The following is a 23,976-nucleotide window of genomic DNA, read 5'->3' as shown; positions in this document are numbered from 1 at the left end:
CTCTACTACTAACTCGTCCATTCTATTTGACAAACTTATAACAAAGTAAGTCATCTTTTCTTGCAGACCTCTTAAAATGATCTTTCTTAGCAAGCCTTTGCACTATGGCATGATGTTGGCCTCGACTTGCTCTGTATTTTGACAGCAAAGAGGTATGGCTGCTCCTGGCATTGAGAGTTCAATTTGTTGAGTTTTCCCCATTTGGCAGTTTTCTTAGCATCAGAAGTGCCTTCATTTTTAATGAACTTTTTGTTCCATACTCACAAAAGTGAATGTAATGCTTGATTAAGAAACTGAGGATGGTTTGATACAGTCAAAGCAAAGTAGTCCTAGCGATTCTGCATTTCTGTCCATGGTTTATTTCTGTTTCTGAAGCCAAAATTGTTTTCTGCTTCAGAATTTGCTTTCCTTGCATTTCATCATTTTCTACAACACGAAACTTAGATTCCCATGTAGAGAAGAACAAACAGCCTTTCCTCGGTTAACAAAAAATGACTTAATGCTACTGTGCAGAGCAACTTAAGAAGGATTAAAAGTTGACATAATTTTTTTATAACATCTTAGTAGGATGTCAGAATTCTTATTTTCCTCCTGCATTTAAATATATATATATTTTAAATGTGCTCAGTAAGAGGGGAAAATAAACCTGAAAATAGCGTATGTTTGCAAATCCTCAAAAGCTTGTTCTTAAATCTCTATCAAAAATAAAGATTTGACCTAATTTTTTGGTAATGTCTAAAATCTTGGCTAAGTGTCAATGACTTTTGCTTTGTGCGTACTACATTAAAATCTCTTACTGATTATGTGTGCTGTTTTATTTTGTTCATACATGCCTAACTTTGCTCTTACATGTCAACTTTGTATCTTAGTACTGCGGAAGTTGTGCTACAAAAAATGGATGAAATGGAGCAGATGCGTAGATGCCAAAGATGTTGGGAAGATGTTGAGGTACAAATGACAGAGCAAATACTCCGTCAGTTTGCCATTTTTGTAGAGTATTTCACGTAGGGAAGTAACTTAGTTGTAATTTTTAATTGAACTGAAATAACTTCCTTCCAAAGAATAGTGTGGTCTAAACTACCATTTGGTCTTGCTCTCTGGTTATATCTTCATGTCTTACTGATACGGTTGTGCTCCAGATATCTTTTAAGAGTGGAGGAAGCATCTTCTGCAGAAGATGTGGGATAACGGGGAGATGCTGAAATGCATGTCTTCCACTCCAGTTTCTGAATTGCATTTTGAATAGACACTGTTTACAAACAGCTGTTTTGGACTTGGGTTTTTACTCCAAATGTTACTAAAAGCTCTGCCTGGGGGACTGAATATGCAAAAAGACTGGTGCTTTCCATCAGCTTGGCAGTTTAAGCTGTTTAGCTTTTTATCCGTAACTCCTAGATCATATTTCTCGTCATGCTCAGGAACGCACTTACTTGGAAAGCTTAACAAAAGGCAGTGCATGGCTTCCTGTGTTGGTCACTCGCTCGAATTTTGATTCCTGTTAACATCTTTTTTCCCGAGAGCTCACAAAGAATCTCCAGTATCATGTAGCTTTAATCATCTGTTACAGGCAAATGGAGCTGTTTTCTTTAATTGACCTAACTTGCATTTTAGAATTCTTCCTTGGTTGCAAACTGCTCCCAGAGTTTTCAGGAACTTGAAGCCTTTCAAATTTCCAGCTGAATGAACTGATGGCTACTTTATGTATATTTGTTCGTGTGCTGGCCTTGCCTGAGAGCTTAAATAAACCCCTGTCTCTAGAGGAACCCCTGTTAAAGCTGTATGCAGCAATCATACTCCTCTGTCTTAGTTTTGCTCTATTAAATTAAACTATTTTATTAAATTACTGTTTCTTATGAATGATAGGCACATCGTTTTAAAACTTCCCGATAACCTACTTTCATAGCTTTTTGTTTAGCTCTGAATTGCCTTCTTTTTCTCTCAAATCACAGAATGGTTGAGGTTAGAAGGGGCCTCTGGAGGTCACCTGGTCCAACCCTCCCCTGCTCAAGCAGGGACACCTAGAGCTGGTTGCCCAGGGCTGTGAAATGAATCCAGAATTGTCCACAGTACTTTTTATTAGCATCTCTCACACGCCTGTATGATTTCTTTTGGTATGTCTGCTAGAAAGGTAGTTCTTTTTCCTTGCTTCTGTCACACTGTAGGTTATTAACCTATGATTAACTAATGCACTCAGTTTTGTATCTGGGCAAGTATTTAACCACTGCATGTACTGAGGCCTGGTTTAGAGCAGAAATTCTTGTTACTGATTGTGGGTGCACGCAATCATATTCCCATTCTCTCCTCTTGTGCAATAATTTATTTTTTGTGTGTATACGGGGTGCCTCGATAATGTTACTGTGTAAGCATCAACAGACAGACGTGTCTGTCAGTGGATGTACATGTATGCACGTCTGTTTTTCTGCACGTTTGTGACCGATCTTTCTTGCTGCTTGGAATTAGGAGAACCTTGATATCTTGACCTGTGTGAAGTCGGACTTTGAAAGAACTGGACCTGGCAGTCCAGATGAGATTGGTGAGTTCTGGTTTTAAGTTTTCTTTACTCTGTTCTAACCAAAAGCCTTGTCTTAAACAATTGAAACAAGCTAATCTACTGGGTATTTGTCTTCTGTAACAATTCTGTGTTGCTATTGACTTCACAAGCCTTAGTATGAGCTCTAGGGCTGTACTGTAGTGAGCTCAGAACAGGTGAAAAAAAAAAAAAAAAACAACAAAAAACAAACAGCGCTTTTCCAAACTGCTTACAAGATAAAAGGCAACAGATGGTTGTAGACAGGTGGGAATGGAAAGAAATGGACAGCATTACTCAGCATGCGAAACGGCGATACCGCTACAGCAGAAGCGTGACAGTTTTCATGGTTTTGAGCAGCACAGCAAGAATTTTCAGGAAGCAAGATAGATAGGCTGCCAGATGTGTATGAAAAGCTCCTCCCAAGCGTGAAGCTCAGCAGGAGGGAAGATAGCGTTGTGCATTTCTGTGTTTAGGAGGCAGTCACCGTAAGCTGCTGTCAGGGCCTGTAATTAGGAGCTGTCATCTGGGTACTCAGTGACTTGTGGAATGAGGTTAAGCCACGAAAGCCCATATTAACTTGGAAGTGATGGGAAAACTTACAGTTTTTGAGAAGAACGTTAGTTGTGAATAAGGCAGTAAATTAGATCATCCTCGTAGGAGCTTTCTAAACAGATCAGAACAGGGCAAGACTGTACTTAAGGACCGAAAAGGGTGTTGCAGTAGATGAGCTGACGAGTTAGATTATGTGATAGAGCTCAGCTGCACACCTGCAAAGGAGCTCAGAGAGACAGTGACAGGAGGCTGAGCCCCAGAAAATACTTTGCTCCTCCCTTCAGAGGCCCAGAGGAGCAGAGAGATGCACAGTGGCAGGTGGGAACCCGAGGGAAGTTCTTCAGAGGAAGAATGGCTGGGCCATGGACTAGTAAGGGAGAAGCAGAGTTGACTCCTTTGGAGGTCTAGTTAGGAAAACATTAGCTCAAAGTCTTAATAAGAGGAGCTTGAATACAAGGAGGATGGCCAGTCTAGAGGGAGAAGCTTGGTTAAAGTGTGTGGGTTTCAGGGAGCTGTGCAGTAGAGACTTGCAGAGAGGAATTTTAAATAGCATGTTGAATGGGAAATTAATTGATGATCAAAATGCAAACTACAATTTTAAATCAGGAAAGAGCTAGAATATACTTTTATAATGAAAAATACGCCAGAAAAGAGTGAGGAAAGTGTCAGTGTTGTTATAAAGGAAGTTATTGGAAAAAGGAAAGGGTTAGAGGAGCACTAAAGCAGAGAAATTCATGCTTTTGTGATAGAAGTGTTGGAACACCAAGGACTGGAGATGGTAGTGATCACAAATTCATTTACTGATTGCTCAGTTTTCTGTGTGCTGTCTGTGTACCCCATGGCACCTACCTTGCATTCAGAAAGCAATGTAACCTTTGGGGTTAAAAAATAAAAACCAAAGAGGGCAGTGCTTTCCAAGAAAAAAAGATAAGTCCTTTTGGCAAACAGGTAGGTGAACGGAGTATGTATGTGCCTTCCTCGGTGTCCTGCTGTTAACGTGAGAGGATATTCTCCAGAACCCAGTAGATAATTGCACTCTGGTTCTTGTGTTTTTTACCATCTTTCATGAAACAACTTCAGGTTACTTGACAGAAGCTAATGGCCTAAGCTTATGTGCATTTGGCATTGTTTTCTCATTGGTGAGCTTCAAGCCTGTGTCTGGCCCATTATTGCTCCCAGAATTTGTGGCAGAGCTAGACTTGGACTTAGATTACTACGCTTAGTCTTAGCACTACAGATTATTAAAACCCTTTCCATTAAATACTTTCTCAAACTAAGAAGTGACTTTCTGAAATAGCTGTTTTCAGAAGATCTGCATCTTAGCTAAGCAATATGACAGAATTTTGCCTGTTGTTAAACACTGAGGCTGACGACAAGTCCATCAGCAGTTTCAGAGAGGACAGAACAATGTCTAGATGCATGCTCACCTGCTAGGATTTGTGATTTCTGAAACGTGACTTGCATAAATTCATCTTAAGGTTTTGCAGGATCCACTGTGTCATTAAAATTACGATAATAATAAAACTTACAGGCATCTGTGTAATGCATTTTGGATTTCATATATTATTTGCAAAAGTACTTAACGATTCGGTGTCATTTTGTGGTACACTACAAACATCAAAAGGAAGTGAGAACAAAGAAAATGATGGTGAAGATGTTCCAAGGCGTTACAACCTTCGACAGAGTAAACCTGTTGACTGCTACCAAGCTCCTATGGAAAGTAGGTTGAACGCACAGTTTCTCTTAAAACCTTATTTCTTGCACATAAGTGAGATAAAATTTTTGAATGTAAATACATGTGTTTGCACACACAGTTCTGTTTCAGTTCTGTACCTTCATTCTGCACATGAACTTCACTGTTTTTATCAGACACGTGTGTCCTGTGCACATTGTATTTCTTTGCTGTTTGGCATGCTTAGTGCTATGTATCCTTGATATAATAGTAATTAATCACACTTAACAGTCTTGCTCTTGTGATTTTCAGTTCACCTTTAAACAGGGCGTAGTTTTCCACTTGTGCCATGCACTGATGAAAAGCAAAAACAGTTAAAAATTCTTCTGGAATTAGGGATGAGTGAAACACGTGGCATTTTCTTTATCTTTTGATATCCTCCTCTCTTAAATGTATCTGTATCATTATTCTAAATTCTTTCCTTTCAGTAAGACAAAGAGATCGAGAGAGGACTAACTCGGGCCAGCCCCATTCTGTCAGACAGAAAGAGTCACTTGAAAATGCTGGGTCACAAAAGTATAGAAGACGTGCCAGGTTGGTGTATGGCTAGTGATAGCTCTTACTTATCCGTAGAGCTGTCAGTCTCCTTACTGCATAATGCTTCAAAGGGTTTTCAGTTTAGTGGTAATTACAGAGTAAGTTTATGATCGGTACTTTGGTAGTCTTAAGGTAGAGAGGAAAGAAATATTTGGAGGGGAGGAGGTGGATACTTTTAAGTTGGTTTCTTTTTTAACTCCAATATTTGTGGGTCGCTGATAAGATGATTATGGAGGTAGTGTCTGAGTTTCTGTAACTGAAATTCTTTGGTTCTGGAACTGAAGCCAGAATCCCCCCTTAAAAATCTTAGTCAGACTATTTAATCTTGAAGGATACAAATGATTTTCTTAAAACCGAAAATAATTTTATTCGATTTAGAGGGAGAGGCTTTATGGAAGTTTTGTTAGATTTAAAAAAAAAAAAAAAAGAAAAAGTTATCACTCAAATACTGACTCTAGTTTCTGTTTGGAATCAACTAATGTTTCTATATGAAGTTAACCTTAAACAATAAAAGATCTAAATGAAATGATAAATTGCCTTAGTAATGATAAAGGCTTTTTGGATTCTGTAAGCAGTTAGTGCGTAGAGAATGCTGTTGATTGCCAGATATTTTGTTGAGCATTCTTGAAAGCAGACAGTTGTCACGAGGAAAATCATGTCATGGCCTTTGAAATCAGATTCCTAAGGAGTACAATGGACTGGAAAATAGATCTCAGAGTAAATTTTGAGATAGAATTCCCTTAATTTTTGGTGTTACTTAGTATCTGCTCTATTTTCTTTTTAACTTTCTGGTCTATATGCTTGCTTGCAGACAGAGACGTGCAGATGACATCAGTGATTCTACACCCTCTTGCTCATCTCCCTTGCTTAGCACGTGTGATACGGAGGATGGTGGTGAGAGCAGTGAGGATGGCGAGAGCAACCAAGAAGGTTGCTGTCGTTAGAGAATAGGGGAGGGATGAACCTCCTTCCAATGAATATTTAGCCATGTTTAAGTTTATCTGAATGTAACTGTGTAAGTTTATGTCAATTAATTAGGTCTTCTATATATTAATTAATGTCTTCTACATTTGCTTGGCATTATTACGAAAAACAAATCTTCGAGCTGCATCTTAAAGAAAAAGAAGCCCTATAACTTCTCCTTAATTCAAATCAGGACTTTTCGAGTGAAACGTCAGAAACGGGACCTAAAGAGAGTTCAGAGGGATCAAAAGAAAGTTGGAAGAAGTCAGGGAGATGCAATGCAAATAGTGTGGTAAGTCGTAAACTAATCATCATGTCAGTGAGTGTTTCCAGTGATTATGAAAGATCTCAGTGTGCCATCTACAACTACCTTTGTTGATGGTTTTCTCTAAAGCAACTTCAAAAATTGCCCAGAATGTTTCCATTGTGCTGAGATAATTTCTGATGAAACCTTGATCTAGATTGCTGCTTTCTTTAACATACAAACTCTGTTGTGTTGAATTTTTCTTTAGATTGGATTTGAGAACGTGGGTGGTCTTTCCGAACACATCGCAGCTTTGAAAGAGATGGTGATTTTTCCCTTCCTGTATCCAGAAGTTTTTCAGAGGTTCAATATTCAGCCCCCAAGGTAACTCATTACAGTGATAAATCTTAAGTCAGCTGTTTTCAGGAGAAAGTTCAATTAAGGTATCAATATGCTTCCATGCTTCAACATTTTTGGCAGCGGTGAACATTTGTTTTAGTAGTAGCAAAAAGTGGTTTCTTAAAAACGGATAGAATCAAGAATATTTGTAGGTTAAAAATATAAGCAATGTCTTAAAATTTTAAGTTTTACCATCTGGTGTTTTTAAAAAGTTGGGTTAGTTGGGTTGGAGTGGTTTTGTTCTCAGTTTTATGTACAAGTCAGCTTGATTAGTTTGTAAGCAAGAAGGGATTATCTAGTGGAAGTCAATTGTAATATGTTGCCTGGAAGCCCAGTTGTTTTTCCTGCCTACTTTTGCTTTCTTTTTTTTTTTTTCCTCTGAGTGCTAAGGCATCGCTTTTCCTTCCGGCTTTAGGCTTCCTCACTTGCCATCAGCAATAGATGGTCTGAGAGACCAAACCCAGTAACTTAATGCTTTTGAAAGGAGCATTAAATGCTTTACTAACAGATTCTGCATATTGTGAAAGCAAGAATATGCAGTTTATTGCTGCAGAATGAACTGGTGATTCACCATTCAGCCCATTCTCAGATTCTGTGCTGAAGTTTGCCCGTTTGGCTCCGGTTTGCTGTAATCACCCTGTTTGTCAGCAGTTTTGGAAGTGTCCTTCTGGGACAGTATGCTCTCTTTTGAAGGTTTTATACGTTTGAGTTACCCCCTTATTCATTTCTTTGGGTGAAAAAAATGAATTTTCTTGTGAAACGTTGTAAAAACGCAGAACTTCTATCTGTTCTGCCTCTACCCACACTTCAGCTATTACTGCTGTCTTGTACATGATGTGTTTTGGTTAGGAAGGATGAGTTTGTTCTAGAGACGATGGTTGTAGGAGGTACTCATCATGATGTTTTTTTTCCTATCTGGATCATTTTTATTGCAGAGGCTGTCTATTTTATGGCCCCCCAGGAACAGGGAAAACACTAGTTGCTCGTGCACTTGCCAGTGAATATAGTCGAAGTGACAGGAAAATATCATTTTTTATGAGAAATGCTTCGGACTGCATGAGAAAATACATGGGGGAATCAGAATGCCAACTTCGTGTGTTATTTGAACAGGTAAGGTTGAAATGCACAGTGTATTCTGTCAGAGTTGAAACCATTATTTTCTGTGGTCAACGTTTTTAAGTAGAACTTGCTCTTTTTTTTGTATTTTGTTAGGTTTTTTTTTCCCACTGAAATGGAAATGCCAGTGTTTCTGCTGTGAATGTCAGCTGTAAGAACTACTGGAACGATTTGCTTCCTGTCACCCGGATACAGTGGGTTGACACAGACTGTCTTCTGTTAGTCATGCCAGATACTCCAGTAGCTCTATCAGTAGAGGTCCCAGAGGCTAAAATGAAAGATCTAGTTTAGATGACATTCCAACCATGATGTTTTTGTGCATTTTTCCTTTAAATAATGCTGTTTTACTCTGTGTTTTTGTGCTAGGCCTATCAGATGCGACCTTCAATTATTTTCTTTGACGAGATAGATGGTCTCTCTCCTGTGCGCTCCAGTAAACAAGACCACATTCACAGAATCACAGAATTTCTAGGTTGGAAGAGACCTCAAGATCATCGAGTCCAACCTCTGACCTAACGCTAACAGTCCCCACTAAACCATATCCCTAAGCTCTACATCTAAACATCTTTTAAAGACTTCCAGGGATGGTGACTCCACCACCTCCCTGGGCAGCCTGTTCCAGTGTCTAACAACCCTTTCAGTAAAGAAGTTCTTCCTAACATCTAACCTAAAACTCCCCTGGCGCAACTTAAGCCCATTCCCCCTCGTCCTGTCACCAGTCACGTGGGAGAACAGGCCAACCCCCACCTCACTACAGCCTCCTTTAAGGTATCTGTAGAGAGCAATAAGGTCGCCCCTGAGCCTCCTCTTCTCCAGGCTGAACAAGCCCAGCTCCTTCAGCCGCTCCTCGTAGGACTTGTTCTCCAGGCCCCTCACCAGCTTCGTCGCCCTTCTCTGGACCCGCTCAAGTCCCTCGATGTCCTTCTTGTAGCGAGGAGCCCAAAACTGAACACAGTACTCGAGGTGCGGTGTCACCAGAGCCAAGTCCAGGGGGGCCAATAACCTCCTTAGCCCTGCTGGTCACACTGTTTCTGATACAAGCCAGGATGCTGTTGGCCTTCTTGGCCACCTGAGCACACCGCTGGCTCATATTCAGCCGACTATCCACCATCACTCCCAGGTCCTTCTCTGCCAGGCAGCTCTCCAACCACTCATCTCCCAGCCTGTAGCTCTGCTTGGGGTTATTGCGCCCCAGGTGCAGGACCCGGCACTTGGCCTTGTTAAACTTCATGCAGTTGACCTCAGCCCATCGGTGCAGCCTATCCAGATCCTCCTGCAGAGCTTTCCTACCCTCGAGCAGATCGACACACGCACCTAACTTGGTGTCATCTGCAAACTTACTGAGGGTGCACTCAATGCCCTCATCCAGATCATCGATGAAGATATTAAAGAGGACCGGCCCCAGCACTGAGCCCTGGGGGACGCCACTAGTGACTGGCCTCCAACTGGATTTTACTCCATTTACCACGACTCTTTGGGCCTGGCTATCCAGCCAGTTTCTAACCCAACGAAGCGTGCGCCAGGGGCGTGGCTGTGCGGCGGCTGCCGGCGAGATGGCGGTGGCGGGGGGCGGTGGCGGATCCTCGGCATCCTGCACACCCTCCGCCCACGGCCTCGAGCGGCCCGACCCGCTGGCGCGCCTCACCTGCCCCGTGTGCCTCGAGGTGTTCGACAGCCCCATGCGCGTCCCCTGCGGACACGTGTTTTGCACACCATGCCTGCAGGAGTGCCTCAAGCTCAAAAAGCCAGTCTGTGGTGTCTGCCACAGCACCCTGGCGCCTGGCAGCAGGGCTCTGGACTTGGAAAAGCAGTTCGAAGCGACAGAAACCACTTGTAACGGCTGCAACAAAAAGATGTTTCTCTCAAAGATGCGCAGCCACGCAGCTTCTTGTTCAAAGTACCAGAACTATATCATGGAAGGTGTGAAAGCTGTGACTAAAGAACCACTCCACAACACCAGGAACTTCCCCAATCGCTTCACCTTTCCTTGTCCATATTGCAGCAAGAAAAGCTTTGATCAAGAAGGACTAGTTGAGCATTGAAAAACATTGCACAGCATGGATGCAAAACAAGTGGTTTGCCCAATTTGTGCCTCGATGCCGTGGGGAGATCCAAATTACAGGAGTGCTAACTTCATGGAACACCTTCAGAGACGACACTGGTTTTCATACGATACTTTTGTGGTACGTGTTTCTTCATCCTTGGAATACGTGAGCCTGATGACTCTTAAAACCCAGCTTTTTTTATGTAGCCACTACTGTAAAATGTAGTCCTTGCAGATGGTATAATGCGAGAAGTTGAATTACTGTTAAGTCAGAGGAGGAGACAGCTGGTTTTGTGTTGTGTTAACCAATATGGCCCTGGCAGTAAAAGAATTTCTGTACCCTTTGTTCATAGGATTATGACGCTGATGAAGATGATATGATGGCACAGATTTTGATGCGTTCTTTGCGGGATAGATAAAATAAAAAAGAAGACTAATTGTCAAACCAAGCTTCCATGAGAGGGAAATGGCCAGCATTCTTGCACTTCTCCCTGTCCATGCCAAGATGAACTCAGGCATTCAGAAATATGGAAGACTTTAATCTTAGTTTTGAATCCCCATTTGATCTTTTGGTATCATTCTTGTTTTTTATTAATATGACTATGTTGTTCAACCACGTAAGGCTAATCTTCTTTTTTGTTTCACACAAAGCTTATTTATAGGTCAGTGTGGAGGAGACAGTTCTGTTTTCCTTCACATCTGCCTGTTTTCTGATTGCTTTCTGCCAGTTGTGCTAGTTTGACTAAAGCCAGAAATACTCCAAATTGACTGGCATGAACTAGCTGGTAAACCTCTTCTTCCCCTGATCTTGTTTACATTTCTTAAATGATAGTATGAGAGGTGTCTTTGTGGCTCTTTTCCTTTAGTGAGACCCCTAGGTGCTAACTCACCAGATTAGTTCCTGTTTCAACTGGCCTATGATGCCTGTGATTTCATGATGTTTACCAGTGTGTGAATTCTCACAGGCAGCCTCTCAATTATATGGAAAACATGTCTTCAGTATGTCTTCAAACTGCAACATTCCTTAGCAAAAATGTTTGAAGCTGAGTAAGAAACTAGTTCAAAACACTTTAGTTCTATACCTGATGACGATTTTGTTCCATACTTTGACCATAATTTCTAGCCTGCCTGGAAAACAGAACTTTGGTGTTAGCTAAAATGCATAACTTTCAACTGTTATAGCAAATATTAATCATTTGTTGGCCTTATTAAATTGGTGTTTAAAAAATCGGTTTTCTAGGAATCTTAAGCCTTATGCTTGTAGGGGAATTCAGAAGCTTTTTCAATATCCGTATCTTATGTCAACTAAAAATTTCATATATATATTCCTAGTTGTTCCATCCCTCAAGGCAAGCTGGTAGCAAAACTTATAACCCGTAGCACTTGCACAGCACTGCCTTCTGCATTGCAGATTCTAACAAGTATTTTGAATTCCTGTTTTTACTTAAACGTCGCTAAGGTAGCTGAAGCTGTACTTAGATTGTTTTCCATATACATACAGGATGGAGGTATAGCTTTCAAAGAAAATGTAAAATATAAACAAGTTTGAATTCATAGACAATGGATACTTGATACTCAGTTATACACTTTCATTGTAGAGTTTCATTTTTAGTTTAACACTAATTGCACGGTCAATATGCTGAGATCAAGCAGTCTCAGAGACCCGAACAGAACTTGGAAATTGGAGTAGTAGTGCTGAGATGTCTGGTCTCATTGAATTTGGCATGCCTGATTGGAGCAGTGGACCTGCATCACCACAGAACTGAGTACTAATCAATTTATTTGACCAATAAACTTCACACTCTGCAGACTGCAGCATAGCCTTACCCCTAAGAAATGAAACGCACCCCAGCTAAAACATCTTGATTAAACTTTGTGTCCAGCAAGTTTGTGGCTTCTAATATATTTAACTTGGTTTTGGTGTGCTTTCCCTAATGTGGTAAGGCTGGTATAGATTCTCACTGAGGTATCTGCTTGGTGACTGCAATCTTAGTCTTAGGGAAAAAATACATCAGTGTGGGAAAAGTACTGTGTTATGGGGTTGGTGATTCCTAATGCTTGGTCTGTGAAGAGATTACAATGTGCTAGTGGTTGGGTAGGGATTTCTAGGTTCTGGCTATGACAAAGTTTTGTGATAAAGATTGGCCTGAGTCTAGATTTCTGCAACTGTTCTAAGTGCACTTCCATGCAATTCTGACATTCATAGGTATTACAGTTTTGCACCTACATAAAATCTGCTTGATCTTTGGGGAATGAAAAAAAAAAAAAGGATGATGACCTGTTTAATTTACTGTGAACACGTTAATTTATCCTGAAAACTTGTAACTCAATGCCAAAACAGGTGATTCTAAACGATAGTTGAAACCAATTTACTAAGCCTGATATCAGCAAGTGGTCTGTGTTAACTTACCTATTTTTTATGTCTTAAAATGAGTCTTGTCCTTAAAAAGCTTGTCCATTATGACTACTCATGGAAGAAAGTCATGTGGAATGGAACAAAATTTACTGAACCGGTAAGTAAAACCTATATTTTTCTATTAGTTCCATTGTTTCAACTCTTCTGACGCTTATGGACAGCATAGATAACAGAGGGGAGACTGTGGTAATCGGAGCTACCAACAGACTGGATTCTATAGATCCTGCTTTACGAAGACCAGGACGCTTTGACAGAGAGTTCCTCTTCAAATTGCTAAATACAGAGGTGAGAACTTAAATTCAACATTAGTGCTACCATGGCAAAGTCCAACTTTATAGGGAAAAAAAAAATGACAACTTGAACAAAAGAGTGATATGTGGAGACACTGCCTTGTTCCATGGAGGGCAAATCTGGTACTGGATATATATGGTCAGGATGATACCACCAAGTAGTTAGTTCTATAACCAAACCTTTCATTTCCAAAGTTGTACCTGTTTACTTAATTATTTAGTCCACTTGGGCGCTTTCATCATGAAGTTGTGTTTTTGGTCTCAATCCTTCACTTATGAATGAATAGGGGACGTGTTTGCATTTGATTGTGCCCCGGATCAGTGATAGTAGTTTGAGTCATAATTTTGTCTTTTTTTTTCTTACTAGGAAATTAAGAAAGAAATCTCAGCCTTCTGGTCCGACACGTAGTCTTCAACATACTTTTTACTCTCCAGAGGCTTTTGTTGCACACTGTTCTGTTATTTGTAAGCAATTTAGTAAATAGTATCTCATATAGGTATATAAAATTTAATATATACGTATTTTAAGATATTTTAAATAAATTTGTTTATTTGACCTTTCTTAAATATATTTAAGTACTTTTATTTGATATTTTTGTTCTATATATGTAGCTCTCTTTTTATTATCCTATATATATATAGGATAATAGAGAAGTGAGAAACAAAGGAAAGAAACCAAAAGCACCTTCCCCCCCCATCCACCCTCTTCCACCTCCTCCCCCCGAGCGGGGGGGGGTCCCATTGGACCGCGCGGCCCGCCCCTCGCCGGGGCCCCCGCGGTCCGATTCGTGGAGGAGCCTCCTGCGGTCCCGCCCCTTCGGCCCTTCTGTGGTCACGCCTCTCCGCTGTCAATCACAGCCGGACCCGATTCTGAGTGGGCAGCGGCGCGGGGCGCATTGTGGGGGCCGGAGCAGAGCGGTCGCCATGGAGACGGGGCCTGGTCCCGCTCTGCGAGCCTGACCCCCGGCCCCTGACCTCTTCTTGACCTTTACCAGTGACCCCGGCCCCAAATGAGACCCCCCAAGGCGTCCCCATTGACTCCCCAGTCAGTAGGATTGTAAAGTACGAATGTTTATTCAGCGCAGGGCAGAGCGGGGGATAGTCCCACCAAAGACGTGCGCACCCGACGTGGCAACTTGCCTTGCTTATCTGCAGCAAAGAGTTACGTAGGCCTGAAGTTTCACAACGCGCCCGTACCTATTCATAGCCTGTCCCCGCTTCGTCTTAAAATGAGTCCCAAGCAGTCATTGCTGGAAACTCCTCCCATCTGCGCTTGCGCAGTGTGTCTTGGTGGTGGTCGTCGGGGGTCGTGGGGATGAAGGTTGGTGACTCTTCCTCGTCACTGCTCCTTGACCTCTTGTCTCTGCGCAGACTCAGTTGCTCCTTGGCTCTTGTCCATCCGCAGGACCAGTTTCTGCCAGTTTCTTAAGACAGGCTCCCAGTCTTCGTGGGAGACTGACCTTGGGAAGGGGCCCACGGCTTCTCGCTTTAGGTAATTTGCACGGGACAGGGCAGGAGCACGAGGCTGCGGAGCAGTCCCCGAGCATAGCCCGCGTCTTCACACAGCGCCGAGCCATTTCTGTGAGATTGCCTCTTCTCTACCCTCAGCCCGCAGGATGGGGGAGAGACGACCACCCAGTAGCCCCATGCTGGCCTGGGTGGAGGCCGAGGCTCGTCAGGAGAACACAGCTCCCACTGAACACCATGAGCACGTCATGGAGCTGCTGTTGAACGGTGAGCGAGGGCTCCCGTCAGGGGGAGCAGGGCTGGGGCTAGGGAGCGGGGGGGCCAGCAAGAGCACCCTGCTCAGCGTCAGGACCAGCATGGCAGCCCAGCCCCCGGACACCCCCAGGGAGGTTGTGCCAGGGGAGCAAGCACGGGGCTGGAGGGAGGCCAGAGCTCCTTCCTCTCCTCCCTCCTGCCTTTGGCCACCCTCTACAACCCTCCTTCTTCTCCTGCCTTCTTAGAAGCTGACAGCTTATGTAATACACAATAAATGTTTGTTCATTGTCTTTTGTATTATAAAAACAAGGAGTTCCGTTTGAGGAGCGGGAGTTGCGAAAGCTCCCTGCTGAAGTAAGGAGCTGTATAATACTTGGCTAGACACTATGAAAATTCTTTTGCTTAATGTAACAAAAAAGAGAAGGCCCTCCCCTTCTCTCCTTCTGCATCTCAGCTGCCTCTTTTGTTCAAAGACACTGTTGCAAAGCTCATGTAACCATCTCCTGATAAGTTGCTAAACTAGTGTATCAACATCCTGCCTTCCTGTCTCACGCTGGCCCAACATGACCAAAAAAAACAAAAAACAAGTTGAACCACAACGCCGAGGAAGACTATGGCCTTCATCTTCACAACCACCAGAGGGACAGAGACGACCCCCTAGCAACAGTGCGCGCAGTCGCAGAATATACCAGATGTGCTGCGTAATCCCGGAATTACCAAAATATAAAAAGGGACCCTGGCGGGGGTGAGGTGCGCGCCGTTGGCAGAGCCGAGACTCCCCGGCCGCCCAGCGCTGTTTTGCTTGCTGATGCTTACTCAATAAATTCCTTTCTATTATTAATGCAATGCTCTCTGAAAATTAATTAAGGGGGCAGGCAATTTCTACAACCCTCCTTCTTCTCCTGCCTTCTTAGAAGCTGACAGCTTAGCTGTCTACCAGGAAGAAGCGAAGAGCTTGTACAGCATTCTGTCCTTCGTCCTCAGCACACAACGGGTAGGTGTGGCCTTGCCATGGTGGCTGTGCCTGTGTCTCCTGAGGGTCGCACAGCTCTGCTGCCAGGATGCTGGCGGGCTGCTGGCGAGGCAGAGCTGCCGCCCTCCAGGAGCCCCGCACAGCCCTGAGCCCCTCGAGGCTTTGGTCCTGCTGCCGGCCATGGGTCTCCCCTCTCACACTCCCCGTTGGTCTCTCTGCCACCCGGCTGCCAGGATAAAGACCTGAAGATGAAGTTCCTAAGGAGCATCATCAGCGTCTGCAGAACTGCCAGAAACTGTGGCCTGTGGTGCGGCCTCGATGCCTTCTGCAACAAATACCAGCTGATATTTGTTTTTGGTATTTGTGAGCAACTTTGTTTCTCACAGGGGGACTACCCCCGTGCCGCCCAGCGCTGAATAAACACACCTACTTTACAATCTTATGGATTGTGGAGTCCGTTTTCCACAAGCCACCTCTGCTAAGCCATTCCCCACCACACCACCTAAAACCCTTACAGCTGCCTACCATGGTAGAGGCTGGAATGCTCAGCACACCATGCAAAAGATTCCCCGGCCCTGCACGTGTTGTTGGAGTTTTAATGGAATGCAGGCGTTTGAAGGTTTTGTGCCTCTCCCTGGCTTAGGAGAGGCAGCAGCACAGTGCCCGCCGGCACCAGCTCGATGTCAGCTGCTCCCTTGGACGTGTCAGGATGAAGATGGTCTGAGTGGCCAGAGACACAACACTTTCCTCCTCGTCATTCTGCAAGGGCTGGAGGACTGCAATGGAGAGCAACAGAGCAGAAATGAAACCCACCTGTCTGCAGAGACTGCGGGCAGAGCCTGCCACCCCTCCACCCGTCACTTCCCGCAAAGACACAGAGGGACCAAGGGGTTAGAGTCAGAGAATCATTAACTATCCTGTGTTGGAAGGGATCACTGAGCCCAACTCCTGACTGCACACTGGACGGCACAGGACTTAACACCACATATCCAACAGCTTTGTCCAAATGCTTCTTGAACACCCACAAGCTCGGGCACCATGCCTGCTTGCCTGGGGAGCCTGCTTCAGTGCCCAACCACCCTCTCAGGGAGGAACTTTTCCCCAAAATCTGATCTGAACATCCCCTGACCCGGCTTTAAGCCACTCCCTCGCCTCCTATCACCGGTCGCCTGAGAGGAGAGCTCGGTGCCTCCCTGTCTGCTCCCCGTCACAAGGAAGTTGTAGACAGACGTGTTTTGCTGTTAACATACTCCAGAAAAGCCCTTTCTCTTAGCCACCCCGGTACTGGCCAGCTTCAACCCCAGCCGAGCTTTTGGCCATACAAACTTTCTCCCTTCCCTCTGAAAAAGGTGAATGCCCCCTGCCCCATTGGTCGTGGACCCACACCCCGCTGCCTTCACTCACTGCTGCAGATTTCATGGATCTTCCTCTCGCTCTGGTCCTTGCAGTGCTGCGCGGCAAGACCTAGGCACAAAGCTGCTGTCAGAAGCCTGCAAGGCGCCCCCCAGGCCCACTTGCATGGGGACCCAGTCCCGGGGGAGACTCTAGGGACACTGGGGCTGCTAAAGGCTGACAAAAGAGGGACCCTGGGGGCTGTGGCTCACCGATGAATCTGACGGCTGCCTCCCGCAAGGCGACCTGAGTGTGCTGCAGGTACGGCAGGCTCTGCTGCAGGTATTTCTCCACCTTTCTCTTGTCCTGCACGAGCTGGAGAGAGCGCAAGGTTACAGGGCTTGCAGACCCTGCCCAGCTGGACAGACCACTCCCTCCTGCCAACACCCCCCCTTCCCCTCAGGCCATTCCCATCTCCCAGCCACAAGCCCTGTGGGGCTGGGGTTTTGAGGTATGGAGAGAGCTGTTGTCTTTACCAAGCACTCTGCGATCCTCCAGGTCTGCTCTGTCTGCGCCAGGTGCTTGAGTTTTTCCTGCTTCAGGAAGTTCATCAGCGTGTGCAGAACCGCCAGAAACTGCGGCCTGTGGTGCGGCCTCGATGCCTTCTGCAAGAAATACCAGCTGGCAGAGCATATTAAGGTGAGGGGACACCCCCTGGTGGCTCTGGGAGGGGTGCAAGGGCAGGCTGTGGGGACGGGACTCTCGAGGGCTTTGGCGGGGGCAAGCGCTGCATGGACACTCAGCTGCCGCTGACGGCCTTGGGGCCATTGAGAAGCCCCGTCAGCAGCAGGGAGGTGGCAGGGCGGCCCTCTGGGTGCCACAGCTGGCTGGGGGCACTGGGGCTCCACCGGCCCTTCTGACCTGGACCAGCTCTGCTGGCGCTGCCAAGCTGTGCCGCCCGATGCCATCCCGGTTGTGCTCTGCAGGTGCTGCTGGAAGAGGAGTGTTGCCTTCAGGGGGCAGTGGCGACCTGGTTCAGGAACGGCACGGCAACCAACCCCAGGCCGCTCGGTCCATCGGCTCACAGACACCAACGTGCTGGATGGCAAATGGCGTTTATTGTCGAGTCACATGGGGTTCTATACCCGAGGCCCATAGCGCCTCTTCCGCTTGCTTACATCACAGCCCACGCACTACTGTCCATCAAGGGAGGGGCTCCACCTTTCCGTATAGCGCGACATCTTCCGGCCGCCAGACCCTAACTACCCGCAGGAGCCCTTGGACGTTCTGCACACAGCGGTGCAGCAGCAAGCCATGCTTGCACTTGGCCACTTGAGGTACGTGCCCAGCCCCTGCTCTGGCCCTGGGCCCGGCTTCCAGGCTTCCCCTGTCTAGGCAGCAGCCTGGCAGTGCCGGCCGCGGGGCCGCTGCTCGCCAAGCCTCGGGGCTTCTGGAAGGTGGAAGGCAGCCCCCATGGCAGGGACCGAGGCCCCGCAGTGCTGCGTCCTCCTCCCTGAGGCCCTGAGGCCCTGCTCCCAGCACCGTGACAACAAGGCCCCTTGCTTTCTTTGCAGCTATGTCAAGTCAGTGCTGGAGGGCAAGAAGAGCATCCTGCTCGTGTGCTTCAATAGCATCTTCTTGCTTCCTTCACACGAGCATTTGGAGGGCCCGAGCCGTGTCAGCTACTTGGAGGTATGCTCTGGGAGAGCTCTTGGAACACCCATCCCTCTGGGTTGGTCCCTGGCTGCTCTGTGCTGAGATCTGTGCAGATCCTGGCAGAGGGAGAGGGACTGGAGATCCACTGCCACCCCTTTGTTGTCCTTGCAGACCCTGGACGCCATGGACCGCATGCTGGAGCTCTTCATCAGAAATTCTCCCGTCTCCGGCTTCAGTGAGCTGCAGGACATCTTGCAGGTCTGCCACTTGCCAAGAGCGGTGTTCCCAGGGGCGCTTCCTCACCCGGAGGGAATTCAGCATCCACTCCGGAACGGACAGGCCCTACTGCAGTGCCACGCACAGGCAGCACAGGGCAGGAAGGGTGCCCGCCTCCCTTGGGGGAACCGGGGGCTGCCCACTGAGGTCTTCTGGCAGCCCCGTATCCCCTGGCTGCAGACCTTTCCCCTCCACAGACTCCTCCTGTGTTGGAGAAAAGCCTTGCCCATGGCGCTCCTGGGCTTCCTTTGCGTCAACGCAGCGGCAGGAATTGGACCCCTCTTCCGAGGCACTGCACTGGTCACCACTGGTGCTGCTGCTGTCCACCTGCCTCCCTGTCCACGGCGCTTTCCTCCCGAGATCGGAGTGCTGCGGGAGCCCAGCACTGATGCTCCTGCTTTAGCGGGCATCAGCTCCCAGGGCAGACCAGCACTTTCTCCCCTCACAGATTCTGCTGCCCTTTGCCAACTCCCCCAGCGAAGCTATTTGCGAGAGGGCCGTGGGGAGGGCCGCGAAGCTGACCAGCTGGCTAGCCACAAGCTTCTCACCGGAGGTAAGGAGCCACGCACCCCTCCAGCCAGCCCACCTCCCCTTCCCCGCAGACCACATCAGCCTGCAGCTCAGGGGTGCTGCCGAGGCAAGCCCGGCTACAGACCCTCAGCTAGGGCTCAGCCCTGAAGCAAGGGCCTTCAGCCCTCCTTTGCCCATGGACCCCGAGTGGGGGATGTTCCCAGTCCCTGAGAGCACTCTCAGGTGCCAGCTCTACCCCCCGTCCTGTGCAGGCCTCAAGCGCCCAGGGAGCACGGTGGGAGAGCAGGCATGGCCGAGGCTGCTGACTCACCTGGGACCCAGCCCTGGGCACACTCTTGGCTCCAGGACTTTGGCCCCAGCTGCCTCCCACAGCACTTCCCTCCTTGTCTCCCTCGCCCAGGACCACAGCGCCGATGGAGGACCCACGAACGGATGCACAGAGTGCAATGTGCCGCTCCTGGGACAGTTGGTGGGATGGCTCCTCCTTTGCCACACTTGCAAGAACTGGCAGCTACGATGGGAGGCTTTGGATGCCCTTCACTACCTCTTCCGATTCCTCCAGACAAACAGTAAGAGAAGCTGTGTTGGGCTTCCTTCCCCTCCAGACACAGGCACTGCCTGAGGCACTTGCTTCTTTTCCTAAGTAGTGCCATGGAGCGCTCTTGTGGAGACCTCTAGAGCGGTCTTCCTAGAGAGAGGATCCCTGTATGTACCCCTCGTATCCCTGCACTACAGCGCTCCAGCCCTTCGAGCCACCCCCCACACCTCAGTTAGGCCAAGAGCGTTTTAGTTGTGTGATTGCACGCAGGGCTCTCGTTCCTTTGCGTGTCCCAGGCTGGGAGCATTTGCATGCGTACCCCTGAGGCACACGTCACCCCTTGCTCTCTTGCCATCTCCGTTGCTCCCATCAGCTGTCTGCCTTTGCTTTCCATCTCTGTCCAACACTGCCTCCCTGGGCTCTGCAGCATCTCCGCCCTCCTCAGCCATTCCTACTCAAAAGCTCTTTTCGCCACTTGGTAAGCCTCCTAACAAAAGTGGCTTGTCCTTGTGAATCTTCTTCTTTTTGTCCCCCTCCGCTGCCGTGTTTAGGAAGAACAGCACCAGAAGCTAGTCAACAGCCTCAAGGGAAAGCCGAGGCCGTACCGTGGCTTCCTTCGCCCACTACCACGGACATTGCCACGGTAATGAGTTCCTCCCTTCCTGGCACACTTGTCCCAGCAGCAGCAGGAGACTTGTGGGAACACAGGGCTCCGGCATCAGTGCGGCTGGTGTGGCCTCGCTGTTCTGGCCCGCGCGGTCCTGCTGTCCCTGAGTAGGACCTCTCCATAGGCGGTACTCCAGCCTCACAGCAGCAGTTTCTCCTGGCCCTCCTGGCCACCAGCAAGCCCCGCATATCTCCAGGGCCAGCACCCTGGGCCCGTGCCTCCAACCCTGGTCCCTCACCCCGAGGGCTCTTCTCAGCCCCCACCACGCAGGGACTGCAGCCCCTGCTTCCTGCTTTCCCGTGGGCGCTGCTGCCAGCACGGCCAGGCATCTGTCTCCAGAGCTGCTCTCACCGCTCAGTTCTGCAGCACCATCGGGGCACTTGCTGCAACGTGTCTTACGTCCCTTCCTCCTTGCGGAACTTTGGAAAATACCTCCAGCAGTCTCAGAGGACAGACGTCATCCTCATGGTCATTGAAGCCCTGAGAGACTCCAACATATACGACAAGCAGGAGGCCGGCGGTGTGCTGGATATGGCCATCGAAGACCCTGCCTCCTGGCTGACCGACGTAAGTGGCCTGTAGTTGGATTGCCCTGCCCGTTAGCCCATGTCAGGCCCCGCTTCCTCCCTGCCACGTCCAGCCCTCTCAGGCACCTCAGGCAATCCCTGGAAGCCATCCCAGAGCGATGGGAAGGGCAGTTGTGTGAGTAGTGGCTGAAAATACGTCTGCACTCCACTTTTTCCTCTCCAGGTGCCAGAGATCGTGAGGTGCATCTACAGACACGTGGAGTGCATCAACACGGCATCAGCCCGGCGCAGCGTGGACATCCTCATCCTCTGGCTGGCCAACCAGCGGCCAAGGGAGGTGGCCAGCACCCTGCTGCAGATCTCGCCATCATCTGACAGGCATGCCAACCTTCAGGGCTTCTTGTATGGGAGGGGAGGGGACAGGACACATCCGCCTGACACTTCCACAGCAAACTGCACGCTGCGTTTCCAGAGCAGGGCCCTCCACGCCGCCATGCTTTCCAGCCGTGGTTCCTTGGCCACAGCCAGGGCAGCCGGAGCTGAGCAAGCCAGCCAGGATCCCTGCCACCACAGGGAACGTCATCTCTGCCCTCTCCTGCTTGCCTGGACAAGGCTCCCAGGGCACCCCAAGGGAGGGGGGCGGCAGGGCCAGGGCTGCAGGACAGCCTGGGGCCTGCGGGGCCTGTGCAGGCCACGGCGCTGGGGCGGAGTGTGCCCTGCTGACTGAGTGCTCCGTCCTTGCAGCGCTGCCCTGGCCATGTGGGAAACCATGTTCTCCCAGAACCAGACGATGGAGAATGTCCTGAGGGAGACACTTGGCGTGCTCCAGGAGTGGAAGCTGCGCAGGCTCCCGGGCTTCATCCCTGACGACAACTGCATCCCTCACTTGGCGGTGAGTTACCGGACGAGGCCTTGCTCCTCTTCAGGGCCGTGTGTGTGCCTCTGCCCATCTACCCCCAAACTGGCAGCTCCTTCAGGACGCCCGTGCGGGAGGAGCAGGCAAAGAAAGGCTGCTGGGTGCTGCCAGGCACAGGGCACTCAGGGGCCCTGTGGCCCTCCACAGCCACAGCTGCCCCTGGCCTGAGGCGCCGGGAGAGCCAGGAGCTGCCTGCAGCCCTGCAGTCTCTCCGACAGTCTCTCAATGCTGTGTTCCTTTCAGCTGCTGGCCCACCCAGATGGAGAAGACGACTCGGGGGCCCTGCGCCATCTCCAGAGGCTCTTGAAGCATCCCAACCGAGTGACGTACTCGCTGGTGCTCAGCGCTCTCCTCCGAGCGTCAGAGACACCTGTCACGGTGAGCAGGGCACACTACTGTGAAGGCCGGTGGGCCTTTGTCCTGAAGGTATCATGGCCTGCTCCCGGCCAGCTGGGAGGGCTCTGCTCTGCCCGCAGCTCTGTGGCGCAGAAGAAATGGCCAAGAAATGAGCTGGCCATGGAGGGGCCCAGCGGCTCTCTGGGGAGCTTTCCATGCATGCCATGTACCTTTTGGAGCGGGTCCGAAAAGGGGGCACAGAGTCTTTGCTCAGCTGCCCTCCTTTTCCTACCCTTGCTCCCCTCACATACGCAAGGGCTGCCCATGGCCATCGCCTGTGTGGTGGCTGCTGCCCGGTGCGACTCTCGCGCTGCCTCTGCGCGAGCAAGATGGCAGCCTGGTGCTCTGGCACCACAGGCTTCTGCCCAGGGTGGCCTTTCATCGTTTCACCAAATGGAAACTCTGTCCTTCCTCCAGGCAAGAAAACTTCCCGTGCTGCTGCCAGGCATCATTCAGGGCCTGCAGGTTGCCAGGGCTGACACCAAGATGAAGGCCCTGCTTCTCATCGGAAACGTGATGGATCACGTGAAGAGGAAGCAGGCCAGCTCCATCGCTCTGCAAGTGGCTGGGGACATCCTGCCACTGTTTAACGATGTAAGGCTGCTGCGGGACCTGAGCCCACAAATGGGCACTCTCATGACAGCTGCCCCCCGTGAAGGAGGCCTCTTACGTTCCCTCTAGTGGGGCTGCGTCCTTTCACTGTGGCTACAGATCTGGCCACAGCTCCTTTGAGCACACTCTGATTCTGTAGCACCTCCGTTCACGTCAGCCACCCTAACGCCCCTGCTCACCGCGGGCAGGGAGCAGCTCTTGCTGAAGTCTTCCTCTCTTCCTCCTACCAGGAGTGCAGCCAGCTGCAAGAGCTCTCCATCTGCCTCTACAACAAAGTGATGCAGGCTGCGTTGTGGTGCCACAAGAGGCAGCTGAAGAAGGTCGTGCAGAGGAGCCTGCTCCCACTCTTTTTTCACCTGAGTGACCAGACCCAGAGCGTGGCCAAGGTGCGTATGGCATACCTGACTAGAGGGACTAGCAGACTGACACCACAGGGGTTGCCTGGGCGTCCGGCGACAGGGCTGAAGGCAACCGGGCACTTGGCACGTGCGTCCCCTCGGGGTGCAGCCGCCTGCGTCACGGAGAATGGGGGCACAGCTCCCCTCCTTCCTTATGCCAAACGCAGTTCACACTCACCCCCCACTGCATTATCCCACCGTGGGCTGGGAAAGGCCTGCAGCCCTGCCAAGAGGTGGGGGTTGCCAGGTCCCCTTCCCTGGGCTCTGGTGCCATCTCTCAGCCTCTGCTGCTCTGCAGGCCTCCCTGGAAGCCCTTGTCACCGCTGCAGACTTCCTGAAGCAGGAAAAACTCAAGCACCTGGTGCAGACAGAGCAGACCTGGAGGATCGCAGAGTGCTTGGTAAAGACAACAGCTCTCTCCATACCTCAAAACCCCAGCCCCACAGGGCTCGTGGCTGGGAGATGGGGATGGCCTGAGGGGAAGGGGGGGTGTTGGCAGGAGGGGGTGGTCTGTCCAGCTGGGCAGGGTCTGCAAGCCCTGTAACCTTGCGCTCTCTCCAGCTCGTGCAGGACAAGGGAAAGGTGGAGAAATACCTGCAGCAGAGCCTG

At 49.0% G+C, this 23,976-nt stretch overlaps 2 long non-coding RNA genes and 1 pseudogene across 3 annotated transcripts in view; 2 read left to right on the top strand and 1 right to left on the bottom strand.

Annotated features, from left to right (window-relative positions):
• LOC311425697 overlaps window positions 1–17,842 on the bottom strand; it is a 124,400-nt gene extending 106,558 nt beyond the window's left edge. The window contains exon 1 of the long non-coding RNA XR_014686398.1: window positions 17,529–17,842. This is a non-coding gene — a long non-coding RNA (uncharacterized lncRNA). The remainder of the gene's footprint in view (window positions 1–17,528) is intronic.
• Window positions 1–18,578, top strand: part of LOC311425694 — a 112,320-nt gene extending 93,742 nt beyond the window's left edge. Inside the window, exons 2-3 of the long non-coding RNA XR_014686396.1 lie at window positions 17,465–17,853; window positions 18,123–18,578. This is a non-coding gene — a long non-coding RNA (uncharacterized lncRNA). The remainder of the gene's footprint in view (window positions 1–17,464; window positions 17,854–18,122) is intronic.
• LOC311425689 (E3 ubiquitin-protein ligase RNF114 pseudogene) lies at window positions 9,627–10,477 on the top strand (annotated as a pseudogene). Its single transcript has one exon. The product of its transcript is annotated as an E3 ubiquitin-protein ligase RNF114 pseudogene (transcript).
• Window positions 18,579–23,976: the final 5,398 nt, after the last annotated feature.

This window comes from Aythya ferina (assembly GCF_964211825.1).
Source record: "Aythya ferina genome assembly, chromosome: 33".
In the NCBI taxonomy this organism is placed as follows: Eukaryota; Metazoa; Chordata; class Aves; order Anseriformes; family Anatidae; genus Aythya; species Aythya ferina.
The sequence above is the reverse complement of the archived record's forward strand: the minus strand, read 5'-3'. Positions and strand labels throughout refer to the sequence as shown.